This window comes from Filicampus tigris, chromosome 7, assembly GCF_054856515.1.
Source record: "Filicampus tigris isolate MCC_2025a chromosome 7, RoL_Ftig_1.0, whole genome shotgun sequence".
Taxonomy (NCBI): Eukaryota; Metazoa; Chordata; class Actinopteri; order Syngnathiformes; family Syngnathidae; genus Filicampus; species Filicampus tigris.
In genome coordinates this window covers 23,905,134-23,917,759 of record NC_141223.1, presented here as the reverse complement: position 1 = coordinate 23,917,759, position 12,626 = coordinate 23,905,134, and the positions used below count along the sequence as shown (strand labels likewise).

The 12,626-nt window shown below is 40.3% G+C and overlaps 1 non-coding gene across 1 annotated transcript; it reads right to left on the bottom strand.

Annotated features, from left to right (window-relative positions):
- Positions 1-8,298: 8,298 nt before the first annotated feature.
- Positions 8,299-8,489, bottom strand: LOC147145229 (U2 spliceosomal RNA). Its single transcript, XR_015087600.1, has one exon. It is a non-coding gene; the product is annotated as a U2 spliceosomal RNA (small nuclear RNA).
- Positions 8,490-12,626: the final 4,137 nt, after the last annotated feature.

Genomic DNA, 12,626 nt, shown 5'->3' with positions numbered 1-12,626 from the left:
TGCTTGGTATAGGGAATATTTCTAGCCATTTTGAAAAAGCATCTATGATGACGAAACAATAGTTTTCCATTCAATTCAGCAGCCCATTCGTATGGATATTTCGGTAAAATAAGTAATCTGTTTGGCCATACACAGATGTCACCTGGTAATGTCGCACCAGTGTTTTATTTTAGCTTATTTATTTATTCTTTTTTTTTTTTTAAATCAAGGAGTTCAGTTTATAAAAAAAATTAAATAAATAAAAAATATGGAAACTCGTGGCCTTCGAAATGATAAGTAAACGTAAGCATTTCACCTTAAAAAAAAAATCCAGAAGTTCTAAATATTTAATTTGTTTAAGACATGTAAACTCAAAACAACTGAGTAAATTAATTTAATCGTTAGGAATTACTAACAACTTAATTAAAATGTATGTTTAGAACAAATTATCAAAATGTGAGTTAGTTCCACACAATACTTCTGAGTAATATGAATGTTTGTGTTTACAGTGAGGCAATCATGTCTTCCTCCATCCTCAGGAAGTAGTAACAATGTGGCTGTGTTTAACATCGTGCGTCTCTTTAGTTAGACGTTGTCTCAATACATACAAGGTAAATGTTTCGCTAGTGATAAAAAGATCATGGTCCTCTGTTAAAACAATGCAGAGACTGCATGTGGCACTCTAAAAAACTATGGTTGCACTTAAAAAAACAACAACTGGAAACTGAGGCACCCATCCATTGCTGCATTTGTTTGTACAGCAATGGATGCTGCAATAACTGCTCTTCCAGAGTGCGGCAATGCACCGTCCAACTCGAAATAATTAGTTTCATTTTGTCTCTATCTTGCCGCACCAAAACTGAGGTCGAAAAATGACCTTTACAATCGATCAACTGAATAAGGGGTCACCATAATTTAAGATAATGCTGTGCTTAACACTAAAATTTGCTTTATTTCACAAAAAACTTTCCTGCTTCATTGGTCTACCTTAAAGGTGATGTCATTTGAGGTCTTCACTATTACATTTTTTCACCAATGATTCCTGCATAATTTGGCACCCAGATTCAGCAACAATTTGTTAGACCTAAAAAATGACATCATCCACCCCTTCATTTGATGTTTTGGAGCCTGGAGAATTGCACTTTGTTTTTGTTTTTCTATTCCCCACTACAATTATACTTCCAACACTAAGATTGCGTCCCAAATATTTGACTTGTTGTTTCTACATCCGTAGTTTATTTTTGCTTACTTTGTGCTCTTCTTCAGCCAAATGTTATAATAATGAACAAGAATGTCGCCTTGTCGCAGGGTCAGACAAGAGAGGAGCAGAGGGCCCAGGTGCCCCTCCCTGATGTCTGCGCCGCCGCTCAAGTCACATTATCTTCGTTTCTTACTTTTTGCCCATTAAATGCTTCTGCTATATGATTGATTCCTGTAACACGGCTATTTTATGTGTAATTAACTTAACCATTAAAACGTGTTCAGCTATCCATGCGTCTAAATATTGGATCTTATCAGGATCCTGTTTTTCAACAAACTTCCAATCCTTACATTGCATTTTATGATTTAAATTTACTACCTATTTTCCCCATTGTATAGACAATTTGGTCCAGCTTGCTAACACCTAGGGTGTTCTAAAAACTGGATTTTTATCAGTAGGACAGCAATTCAAATTTCCTGTTGTGGTCATTCTCACTACAACCTTTTCAGATGGAGAATTCTTGCTTCTGCATTCACATCAGTCTGCTGTTCATTATCCTACTACATATACTACTAATTATACTATACTAATTATATGGAATAAAATACCTAGTGGTATTTTAATTCGCAATCACTCTGTTCACTTACACACTTCACACAGGGTTTCACAACCGATTTGCCCAAACATACCCACACCCAGAATTCAAGTGTACACAGGCCATCCTTTATTATTATTATTATTATTATTATTATTATTATTATTATTATTATTATTATTATTATTATTATTATTATTATTATTATTATTATTATTGTTATTTTCTTTTTTTAAGCTGGCCAGCAAAGTCATATTCTGTTATCCAAAGGTTTAAGTTCATTCCACTATTTTGGAAGGACAGTGACGCTCCACAAATGTCCAATCTTTGCATGCGAGGTTTTGTTTAGGATCACTTTTATCACCGATTTTACTTTTCCCATTTTTTTTTTTCATTTTTTTTTTCCTAGAGTCAGTTTTATGACACCTAGGGTGTCCTATACTGACTTTTACCTTAAAACAGGGTGACAATCAACCCAGTGTGTGGCAATCCTCAAGCTTCTACCACAAGTGGCGGAGGATTCTTGCCTATTGCGTCCACACAAAGTTGTCACTTACAATCCTGTTTACATTCACTCACACAGTTTACACAGTCACACTTTTAGCAGCGTTTTTCATGGAGTTTAAGTACGTACAGGACACCGTCGCCCTTACAGTTTTATAGACTTACTCTGTCTTTTAACTTGACATCGACTAGTATTCTCAAGGCTTACACAGTTTTAAAGACTTACTCTGTCTCTCAGTTTTATAGACTTACTCTGTCTCACAGTTTTATAGACTTACTCTGTCTTACAGTTTTATAGACTTACTCTGTCTCACAGTTTTATAGACTTACTCTGTCTTACAGTTTTATAGACTTACTCTGTCTCACAGTTTTATAGACTTACTCTTTCTTACAGTTTTATAGACTTACTCTGTCTTACTACTTTACCAGGGCAAGGGTTTTTTTTGCCAGCGCGCAATTCACTCATCCACGAGTGTCGTGAGTTTCCTACTCACCCAGAGATGACTTCACTCCTCCGGCTTCCCGTCAGCCTTCAGTTCCCAGAAGTGGAGCCAAAGACCAGTCCCACAAAGGGTCTTAGAGCCGTGGCCACGGACTTTACCTGGAGGTTGACTCGACAGCTGGAAACCTTCCGGCATATAGGAATCCGGCTCGAAAGACCAATTTAATGTCAGGTTCACACCAAGTGAGACATTCATAAACAATGCACACAATGAGGAGAGAAGACATTCCACAACAATATTGTCTTTTTACTTGCAAGGAGAGCGCAGGGAAGTGTACGATTACAGTTCCTAAAACGCTCTGCCCGGCTCCTGCGCCCCCTTTCTTTTTATTATTCTTTGGTGTCCCTGATAACAAAGGTGTTCCAGCTCTAAGGGAAAGGGGAGCGAAAGCAGCTGGAACACTATGAACTTGTATTGTCTATGTGTGTGTGTGTGGGTGTGTGTGTGTGTGTGTGTGTAATTAACATACATATGTGAAAGCAAAGCACACTAAGCAAGTTGGCCTAATGTTAATAATCAAACACATGAATACTAAAATGCATTATTATTCTTACACTTGCCCACCGAATTTTAACTTTTTATTTTCTACAAGGGATGGCAAAAGAGGAGGCGGGACTGCATCAATTTTTATTAATACTCTTTTATCAAAGGAGATCATTTTTAGCAGCTATTTATCGTTTGAACACCATGCCTTTGTTTTTAGCAGTCCCCCTATTCTCTGCATTACCGTCTATAGACCTCCCCATCATTCCACTTCTTTTATTACAGAATTTTCTGAATTCTTATCCATTTTATATTCCAGTTATAACAGGATATTAATAACTGGCGATTTTAATATACACATGGACAACATCTCGGACCCACTATCCAGAGATTTTTCAAACCTTTTAAACTGCTTGGATTTTAAACAGCACGTCTTGCAGCCAACTCACAACAGAGGACACACCCTGGATTTGGTTATAACCTATGGCTTGTCTGCTGGTGTGTCCTCTGTTGTTGACTTGGCAGTGTCAGACCACTACTGTGTCTATTTTAACATCGCCAGTTTTAACCATCTAGCAGTCCCGGTCAGAACAGTGAAGAAACGCTACCTATCTTCTGAGGTGGCTGCAAATTTTATCGAGATCTTAAAAAGCACTCCTGCTGACATTTTACCTGCACCCTGTGATCTTATTGTTGACAATTTTAACCTACATCTTAAATCATCATTAGATTCAGTAGCTCCACTTTTAATTAAAACAACAAAAACAAAGACTGTACCCCCGTGGAGAAACAATGCTATCAAAATATCAAAGAGAAAATGCAGGAGTGCAGAGAGCAGGTGGAGAAAAAGTAAACTTACAGTACACTATGAAATTTTATGCGAACAACTGAAATCCTACAATAAAACAGTAAAACTGGCAAGATCTTCCTATTTCTCAAACCTCATTACAGTCAATAAAAATAACCCCAGGGTTCTCTTCTCCACCTTTGAACTTTTAACTAGTTCTGATTTTAATAAGTCCCCACAGAGACCAACAGATGCTCTCTGTGAGGACTTTGCAGACCACTTCAGAAGTAAAATCGATGACATAAGATCCAGTCTTTTAGCCCGTCAAAACACAAGTTTTAATAATCCCGGACAATCATATTTACATGAGGAAACACTGGAAAGTTTTGCCCTGGTTGATGCAAGGACACTTGTTCGAGTTTTCTCACAGGTAAACCCAACAACCTGCCTTTTGGATCCAATTCCCACATTTCTTTTTAAGACATTTTATGGATTTTTTGAAGAACAAATTTTAAATATAGTCAATTGCTCTCTTCAGACAGGCGTCTTCCCCGCTGCCTTTAAAACGGCGGTGGTGAAGCCCCTTCTGAAGAAGAGCGGTTCTGACCCGAGCGTTTTTAATAACTACAGACCCGTATCCAACTTACCGTTTTTAAGTAAGATTTTAGAAAAACTGGTTTTCATCCAGTTGAATCATTTTTTAAATACAAATAATATTTTGGAGAAATATCAATCTGGTTTTAGGATGAACCACAGTACGGAGACTGCTCTTTTAAGGATCTTAAATGATATTAGGTGCACTGCAGACGTGAGAAAACTCACAGTCTTGGTGCTACTGGATCTAAGCGCTGCTTTTGATACAGTAGATCACCAAATTTTATTAAATAGACTTAAAAATCTAGTGGGCATCTCTGGTACTGTTTTTGACTGGTTTTATTCCTATCTCGCAGACCGATATTTCTTTGTAAGTATGGATACTTGTTCCTCCAAAACTCATGAAATTAAATGTGGGGTTCCTCAAGGTTCGATTTTAGGCCCCCTACTTTTTAATCTTTATATGCTTCCCCTCGGGGATGTCATCAGGGGACACGGCATCAGCTTTCACAGCTATGCTGATGACACGCAGCTGTATATTGCCGTGTCTCCTGATGACACAGGACCCATTGATACCCTTTTAAATTGCATTTTAGATATCAAGTCATGGATGGCAGATAATTTCCTACAGCTCAATCAGGACAAGACTGAGGTTTTAGTTATCGGTCCCGAAGGTCAGAGAGAGAAGCTTTTACCAAAACTACACATTTTTAATCCCTCACATTGTGTGAAGAACCTTGGCGTCATTTTTTACTCTGAGCTCAGTTTTATTCCTCATATTAAAAATGTAACCAAGATTGTTTTTTTCAAGATTGATTTGCTTTTATCATACCAGCCCTTGCGGATCCTGAGGTCCTCTGGCGCCGGCCTTTTATTTATTCCAAGGGTGAGGACCAAAATGCATGGCGAGGCTGCATTCAGCCGTTTTGGTCCTCACCTTTGGAATAGCCTGCCAGAGGACGTCAGGTCTGCAGAGACTGTTGATATTTTTAAGAGGAAGCTCAAGACACACCTTTTTAGTTTTGCTTTCAACAACTTTTAAATAATTTATCTTTTCTTTTGATTGAAGATAATTCTATGTTTTGCTTTGAATGTTTTAAAGCACTTTGAGTTGCATTTTTATGTATGAAAAGTGCTATATAAATAAAATGTGATTGATTGATTGATTGATAATCCTCCAGGTGGCGCCAAGATAAGAACCTTCTGATTATGCTGGGGTCATCCCAGTAGCGTTTCTGCTTCCGGGGTGACATTGGCTGCCATTTGCTAAATTTTCCTTTGTCTTTTGTTGTGCCTTTTCAGACGTGTGTAAGTACACGCACATCCGTTCACACGAGCCAGCCGTGCACGTGTGTGCAAAGGAATATGTGCGGTTGTGCTGGAGCTTAGAGGAATTTCACTTTAGGGGTTTGGCGGATGTCTTAACTACTTCATTATTTGTACCAAATTCAAATGATGTGTAGAGAGAGCGAGAGGGAACCAAATGAACATTAGAATTTATTAACAATTGACTATTAATGACAAACAATTGGTTATTAATGAGTTGAGCCCCCGAATTAGTTAAATAATAAAAATGTTCTGGCCAACGTTGCCGCGGTTACTGGAGGTTCTCCGCCGGCGAGTGAGCGAGTGCAACTGCTGCCGAACGTCGGGGAGGAGCTCCGCTGTCGGGGGCGGCCGACCGTTGTGACGACGGTGGACTCCGAAGACGCTGCCCAATCCAGCCGAGGCTCACAGCCTGCGCCTGCAGACGTGAAGACGTGCAGTGAGAACGTAAACAAAACGCACTTGTTGACTGAATGGTTCAGGGAATTTTGAAGAAAAAGAAAGCCAAAAATATTTTTTTAATTATATCAACTACAACCACGGCAAAGAGACTGTTGACCACCTGGACTAGTTGTCAGAGTTTGTTGTGATTAGATAGGATGGATGGATAGATAGATGGATAGATGGATAGATAGATAGATAGATAGATAGATAGATAGATAGATAGATAGATAGATAGATAGATAGAGAGAGAGAGAGAGAGAGAGAGAGAGAGAGAGAGAGAGAGAGAGAGAGAGATAGATAGATAGATAGATAGAAACTATATATGTATGGAAGATAGAGAGAGAGAGATAGATAAAGAGAGAGATAGATAGATAGATGGATGGAAACTATATATGTATGGATTTGTCTGGTGCCACTGAACATTTTGAAAGTGAGAAAATATTCAGAAAAGATTGTGTCCATTTTTTGGTCAAAATACCGCAAGAGGCAGAAGGGTTGAATAGTATCGTTCAGTCAGTACATTACCTAAACCATTAGGAATGAGGTAAAATGAATCTGCAAAAACATTCCCATCATGCCTTGCTTCACTTCTACCAAGAATTCAAAGCGGGAATTGTCCCAGCCCCCATGCTTCACCTCCTGTTTCTTTGTGTGGTCAGGAACATAATTTAATGCTGGTGACATCTAGTGGTGTAACACCATACACTCGTCCACAACACTTTGCGTTTAATAATACGTTTGATTCGTTGACCACCAATTTTATCCATCCATCCATTATTTACACCGCTTATCCTCACAATCTCAGCTGTCATCGGGCAGTAAGCGGGGGACACCCTGAATTGGTTGCAAGCCAATCGCAGGGCCCACAGAGACAAACACCCGCACTCACAATCACACTTAAGGGCAACTTAGAGTGTCCAATAACTTACCATGCATGTTTTGGAATGTGGGAGGAAACCGGAGTACCCGCCGAAAACCCACGCAGGCACGGGGAGAACATGCACACTCCACGCAGGGAGGTCGGAGCCGGGATCGAACCCACGACCTCTGAACTGTGGGGCGGACTAGCTAACCAGTCTATACCAACTATAGTCGTGTCATGTCATGTCATCTTCCAAACCGCTTATCCTCACGAGTCGCGGGGCATGCTGGAGCCTATCCCAGCTGTCTTCGGGCAGTAGGCGGGGGACACCCCGAATTGGTTGCCAGCCAATCGCAGGGCACACAGAGACAAACATCTGCACTCACAATCGTACCTAGGGGCAATTTAGAGTGTCCAATCAACTTACCATGCATGTTTTTGGAATATGGGAGGAAACCGGAGTTCCCGGAGAAAACTCACGCAGGCACGGGGAGAACTTGCAAACTCCACACAGGGAGCCGGGATCGAATCCACGACTTCTGAACTGTGAGGCGGACGTGCTAACCAGGCAATCACCGTGCCTCCCACTACAGAAAATCTTTATTTGAAAATATACGTTTGAATCTGTTCTTTATATGACCGTCGTACATTATAAATATGACATTGAAATAAAATTTGAAATATGACAAATATCCTTGTTTACTTTAGCTCTTTTTGGAGTAGCGTGGGCAGAGCAAGACAATGTTTTCTTATTGGTGGGAAACAAAGGTCTTTCTTGATACAACAATGACTTTGTATTCTTTTAATTGTTTTTCTATCTTGAAAGGGAAAAAGATTAAAATAAAATACTAAACTATATCCTTCTGAAATGATATCGCAAACTTTCAACATCAGAAGTCTTGCCTTCACTTCTTAGGATACTGCGACATGGGGCATTCGTAATCATGAGTATTGGCTGCAAAGACCGAAACACCACCGTGAAACGTCAGACCAAGTTTAATGCTTGTTGTTAACCAGCAGAGGGGGTGCACCATTCCTGGAGATACTGCAATACCAGGTCGATGCATGGAGTGGACGGAGCAAGCCCCTTTTCCATCTCCCAGTTCCAAAAATCAATTTAATATATAGTCCCCAAATAGGAGACGTATCAGATATTAAACTGATAAGAACAGATACTACACTTGATCTTAGCCAAAAGGCCGAGAAGCGATAACTACATATCGGCACAGGGGTCCACTTCATTCCTGACCGGATGAGCTACAGTGACGGTGACAAACGTCAAATAGCCATAACAAACACATTTACAGCCCAAACAACAACTACACGCATTTTAGGTAATGACTAGTGCAACTGTGTTGTTTTTGCCCGCCTGCAAATGAAACGAAAGCTGAGCAATTGCTGGGTACTTTGGGTTATGTGGCCCAAAGTGTCCAATAGCAAAGCAGCAATACACGTGTCGTGGACATGTCTGGTGGACACTAATTTTGCTTGCGCTGAACCCAATGATAAGTTTAGGGCTGCACGATAAATCGAAATTTAATCGACGTCGAGGTTTGACCTGGCGCAATAATCCAATCGCAAGAAAGTGTCATTTTATATTCAAAAATGAATTTTTTCCTCCCCTTTGGTGTTTGAGTGATAGACGTATTAGCCAACCAGAATTGTCGATGCTCGGGTTTGAATGGTACTGGCCAATCTATGGGGTCATTATTGAAGCAAAACCATTTACAAATGCGCATTTCAATCCACAAATGTGTCAAAAAAATAATATCCGTAAACACAGTGCAAATGCGTATTGAGAATTTACAAATGCATAACTAAAGTCACAAATGCGTAATGAAAATCCACAAATGCGTAATTGAAGTCACAAATGTTTGCAGGAGTTGCTCCCTCCCCACCCATTCCTGCATTTTCGGGAGGGGTGAAGCAGGGAGGCGCGGCCCTTTCGTTTTGCATAATCTTCCAGACAGCCAATCAGATTGCTGTGCGGGACTCGACCGGTGTTTCCGGTTCATTTTTGCTTACGATGGCACAATAATCACTGGCACATTGTTTAAGTAGTGTCCATATTCACCGTAGTGCGGATGTTTGCACCCAACTAGACGTCTGTGAGACAAGCTAACACTTGAATTGTACAATTTATTATTTGATGAATCCTACATATGCCGGAATGTGCAGCTACTCCAATAGTATTTCACTGGTCCTTCATAGACATGGTCGCGGTATCTGCATTGCTGGATGAGCGAAATGTCGACAATTTACCAAGGCCGATCTCTTTCGCACACACACCATCTTCAGTCACGGGCTCATCTGCGAGACATGTGTCAACACATACACACATTCACACTGGATTATGCCTCACTCGTCCACCGGTTTAAATAGTATCGTTCAGTCAGTACATTACCTAAACCATTATGATTATGGTAAAATGAATCTGCAAAAACATTCCCATCATGCCTTGCTTCACTTCTACCAAGAATTCAAAGCGGGAATTGTCCCGGCCCCCATGCTGCACTTCCAGTTTCTTTGTGTGGTCAGGAACATAATTTAATGCTGGTGACATCTAGTGGTGTAACACCATACACTCTTCCACAACACTTTGCGTTTAATAATACGTTTGATTCGTTGACCACCAATTTTATCCATCCATCCATTATTTACACCGCTTATTCTCAGCTGTCATCGGGCAGTAAGCGGGGGACACCCTGATTTGGTTGCAAGCCAATCGCAATACTAAGCTATATCCTTCTGAAGTGATATTGCAGACTTTCAACGTCAGAAGTCTTGCCTTTACTTCTTAGGATACTGCAACAAGGGGCATTCGTAATTATGAGTATACACTGCAATGACCGACACACCATCGTGGAGCGTCAGACCAATTAAATTCTCGCTGTTTACCAGCAGAGAGTGTACACCATTCCTAGAGATATTGCAGTACCGGTTCGATACGTGGAGGGGCCGGGGCAAGCCCTTATACTAATTCCCATTGATCAATTCATACGTATAACCCAGTTCGATAACGTATCAGATATACGACTAATGTTAACAAACATTACATTTGATTTTGGCCATATGATTGAGAAGCGGTAACTGCACAAAGGCACAGGGGTCCAACTGATTCCCGACCAGATGAGCTACAGTGACGGCGACAAACGTCAAATAGCCATAACAAACACATTTACAGCCCAAACAACAACTACACGCATTTTAGGTAATGACAAGTCTAACTGTGTTGTTTTTGCCCGCCTGCAAATGAAACAAAAGCTGAGCAATTGCTGGGTAATTTGGGTCATGTGACCCGAAGTGGTCCAACAGGAAAGCATCACAATGTTCTTTCACAAGCAAATAACCAAGTCAGTGATTTTAAAGAATATAACAAACGCATTCCGGATCGTAATAGGAAAATTGTGTTGCTTTTCATCCTCTAAATGAAAAATAAGTTAGGAAATCGTTCGCCTGTCGCGTGATCCATATCGGACCAATAGTCATCATCTTCCAAACCGCTTATCCTATATAGGGTCGCGGGGAGTTGCTGGAGCCTATCTCAGCTGTCAATGGGCGAAGGCAGACTACACCCCGAACTGGTCGCCAGCCAGTCGCAGGGCACACATAGACACTGTCACTGAGCGGGAATCGATCCCACGCTGCCCGCACACAACTCAGGCGTGTGTACCACTACACTATCAGCGGAGGACCAATAGTAATTTTTCTTTAACCTCATCTCCTTTAACCACGTTAAATAGTCCTAAACAGACCCCAAAAACTGCGAGTTATTTCTTGATTTGATGCACAAATGGGCTTCGTTCATACAATGCTGTGAGGAAACGTATAGTCTCCGTCTTATCGACATTTGACGTAACCACAGTCTCGCGTCCGAGTTGCCAAACTACTTCCTGTTTCCTGAATAGCAACTTACAAGTATTATTACTAGAGCGCCATCACCACAATGGAGGTGAACTATACACGCGTAATTGACTCGCAATGCTTGGCAAACGCGTTATAAAGTGGATAATTTCTCTTTCCACGACCGATATGAAATGTAAATCTTCCGTTCGTCAAATTGTTCAAGTCAATAATCAAGGGGAGTAAAAAACTAAATTGAGTTCAAAGACAAGGGTCAGTGTTTCTTTTGGTCATTGGATGTTACGGTTGAAACAAGATATTAAAAATTGAAAAACGAATGGTTATTTGATTTTCGTTTTAAAATGGAAACGTGATCATTGAAATACAGATTGATTTTTATGTTTCTTTTCTGGAACGAGTAAGAAAAACTGTGAAAACAATTACATTTTCTTTTTTTTTTTCTCTATCAACGAAAATAGAGTATAGCACGAGACACAATATGGAAAATGGTCCGTTTATTTGTTTGGTTTTACCGGAAGTTGTCGCCGACAAGAATATATTTCTCTACTGACCGATAGATGGCGACAGCGTGGGGCCCACACTTGCCTACTAGTGGAAAACACGGTAGAGAAGGAAGGGCCGCAATCAATTATAGGTTCCAGGTTGGGGAGAAATTAAATTAGTAGTTCAAAGTTTGCTGTTGTGATATGGAAATTGATCACTATATCGTCTTCAAAAAGGACAAACGTGTGTCTCAACGTGAGATCTAATGACATCGTTCCTGTTTCGAGCTCGTCAGCCTCTCACTTTGGACAAACGGTGATTTTGTCAAATATAGGAAATAGAAATGATTTTTTCCATGCTTTATTTTTTGTATAATGTTCAATTACACTTTACTGGGATTTCATTTGGCATTTTCTGAAATTACTTCACATTTGGACTTCATGCTCTCGGTCAGTACCGCAATAGCACAAATGTTTCTGGTCACGCCCCGTACGACCACCCCGCCGACCCCTCTCCAGAAACAAACTATGAACCTAACCACCATGGGTCCGTTTCACAAATCTAATTCTGAAATCTGTTGATCTAATTTGAGAAAGGAAACTCAGAGTTTCCGGTTCCAGAACAGCTGATTCGAATCAATTGTCTCAACTTTCCGGAGTTAAGCGCGTGCACCACAACTACACTGAAAAAATGGTGGTTGAATTAACTACATTTTACTTTGTAATTTTGTTGCACAAACTAAAATCATCTGGATTCAGCTACATTTTTGAAGTAGATGTATATAGTCTACTTGCTATATCTGTATTCAATTTTATTTCGTGCAACTACTTGACAAAATAAAATTGAGTAAATGCAGAACATTTTTTTTAGGTAAAGACAGCATCAATGGGGCCCCGATTCAATGAGTCACCATGGCAACGGGGAAGAGGCGCGGGAGAAAATTGCTGCTCGGGTCAATGCCTATATTTCAATGTAGTCCTTTGCAGTCACAATAATATAAC